Here is a 3,182-nt window from a genome sequence, read left to right on the forward strand (position 1 = left end):
CGGTCTGGGGTGAGAATTTCACGCAAAAACAAATTTAACCCTATTCTAACTGGGGGGGGGGTCAAATTGACCCCCCCCTCGACGTTTCGCGCCATGATTCCGCAACGCGCAAAGATTTTGCCGCATCGTTTCGTGACTTTTTTCATTCGAGTCTCCCGCATATTTTGAGATCAAATTTGCGACGTCCGGGTACACCGTTCTGAAGTTATGCAATGTTTTGCATATGCATGTCAACCCGAAAAACGCTCGAATTCATGATTTCGTATGCAAATCCAATGCAAACTGTGTTTTTTTGTTTAATTGATATAAATTAGATTATTTCAACTTTTAACCATTGAAATAAATCAATTCTAATGTAGATAAGCTTGAAAAAGTGCCTCCAACAAATTTTGGCAAAAAAACAATAGAAAACAAAAGATTGAAAAAACAATAAAATACATAAGAAATTAACAAAACAATAAAAAACAAAAGAAAATGATTTTGATTGCGCTATTTTTTACTAGAAAATTGTTTGATGTGTCTTAAGGAACTCTGACACAAAAATTTAATAATCCTTCAGTCTTTTTGATGAAGTTATAGGTGAAAATATGATTTCATGCGTTAATTTGCATAATTAATTTATTAAAAAATATGAAATCAAAATTTTTCTATTGTATGACCATGTAATCTTGTAGTTGACATCTGGCTCTATGTTCAGGCAAAATTTTGCGGCGATCGCGCGATCGGCGGCCGAGATCTGAAGGGGGGGTCAAATTGACCCCCCCCCCAGTAAAAACTTGGTCTCAAATAGCCCAGTTAGAATAGGGTTAAAGGGCGTGAACTAACAGTCTTATACAGTCAAACCTGTCTACAGCGACCACCCAAGGGACACGGAAAAAGTGGCCGTTATAGACAGGTGGCCGCTATGGACGGCTAATCCAACTTTGTGTGCATTGCTTACATGCACGTACATGTACAAAATGTATCACCATTGTATCCTTTCATGTACATGTGTGTATGTATGCACACACCGTGTGTTTCATGCATTTAACCATGCCGGTGTATATGAAATTGTTGCACAGTAGTATGTATATTGTCGTGAGGAAAGCTTAACACTAGTACATTATTATGACTGAATGAGGGATGAATGTTGTCCGGACGGCTACAAAGCAGAAAAACACCCTGAATTATCGGCTCGGCTATGGCTCCATTGGGTTTTTGGCCGCTACGTATAGACAGGTTAAAATCTACCACAGGAAACAAAATTTGTGGCCTCTGGCCGCGTTAGACAGGTGGCCGCTGTACCCAGGGTCTTTAACAGGGCTTTTCTGTCTGGGTGAATTTTCAGTGGCCACTATAGACAGGTGGTCTCTATAGACAGGTGGCCGCTAAGGCAGGTTTGACTGTATAATCACACAAGTGTAGAATTTTGCAATGTGTGAGGCAGGAGGACATCATCTGATTCATGGAGTGATCTGAAACTGACAACCTGCTGTATCAGGAAGCCATAATGCAATAAAAAAAAAAAGAATGAATTATACCATCTTCAATCAACGTTGTGAGAGAATTGCTTAACTCTAATACATTACTTGAACATCATTACAATTCTATGACAATGGATTGGGGGCGTGTGTGTGGATGAATTTCAAAGTTCATGACGACTAGTACAACACGTAGGTAATACAACATGACACCACTTTGTTGTCACTTTGCTGTCAAATCACATTTTTGTTTATTTCTGTGAGTTACACGATTGAAAGTCTCAAAGCAGCACATTCAAATATATTTTTGTACAGGCCTGGGTGTTGCTGGTTAGAGCTGTCAACTTCTGCAGATTAAAAAAAAAAAGATTAGAAATGTCGCTATGGCAACTGGAATGCTTCCGTCAATCGCATGGTTCTCCAAATAGGTCAACAGTACATCTTGACTATGTTAGACAAGTGTGACATGATTGGCAAAAAAAAAAAATAAAATTTTAATCGAAATGACGTGTTTGAAAGTTTGGCACAACCACAAATGTGTTGAGAATTTGTTTGTTTTGTTCAAAATATGGTAAAAAATTGTGACATTGTAACATTTTCACTTGACCTCTGACCCCATGGCCAAAATCTTTTTCAACAAACATATTGTGCAGTAATGCATACTTGTACCTACATGTACAGTACAATGTAGTTTGAAGTTCATGCATTCAATGATCTCGAAGGCATGGAGAAAAGGTGAAATTTCAGCAAAAAAAAAATAGAATTTTAGGATTGCAACCTGACCTCTGACCTTTGACTTGATCCAATGACCCCAAAATTCTAAAGAGAATCTTTGACGGGCAGTCATGCATATGCACTAAGTTTCATGAAGATACCTTGCAGCCATTTGGAGATGTGGTGAAAAAAGTGAAATTTAAGCAAATTCTCTTGACCTTTGACCCCATGGCCCAAAACTTTCCCGAGAGAATTTACGTATATCTTAATTCATGTATACACTAAAGGTGTCATGAAAATACTCTCAGGCATTGCAGAGATATGGGGGAAACAGTGATATTCTGAGAATGTGAATCTTGAGCATGTGCAACCCAAAAGTTGACAGGCACAGCTTAGTCCATGTACATGAAAGATTGTACACTGTACACTACAGTATGCCAAGTTTCATTTGGATACCTGACAAGGTTCATACAGTGTAAGTTACTATTACACTGTCCACAAAATTGATTATGGATGGAAAACCCAATAAAAATAATGCCTCCAGTGACACTTTGTGCTGGTAGCAAAACAAGAACAAAGACTGAACATACTGCTGCATAGCCAAAAAAAAAAGAAACAAACAAAACAAAACAAACAAACAAAAACAAAACGAAATCAAACAAAATAAAAAGAAGATTACAAAATAATTTCAATGAAAAATTTTTGAAATTGTACACACATGGTAGAATGGTCCATTAAATTTGGGGAAGAAAAAAGTAACTTCAAATTTATTTCATTTAGGGAGAGGAGAGATGTTCTTTACATTGTTAAAATATACTGATTGGTAGCTTTAATATGCTATTATAATAGGAGGCACATGTTTGCACATTAATAAATCAACAAACATCCCAAAATGCACTGCATTCACTTCCATTCAGAAAGATTCATGAACACAACATGATAAAGCAAAACCACATAAGAGAAATGCAACATTTCGAAACTCTGAAACAAAACCAATTCTGGAGTTAG

Source organism: Diadema setosum, chromosome 12 (assembly GCF_964275005.1).
Source record: "Diadema setosum chromosome 12, eeDiaSeto1, whole genome shotgun sequence".
Taxonomy (NCBI): Eukaryota; Metazoa; Echinodermata; class Echinoidea; order Diadematoida; family Diadematidae; genus Diadema; species Diadema setosum.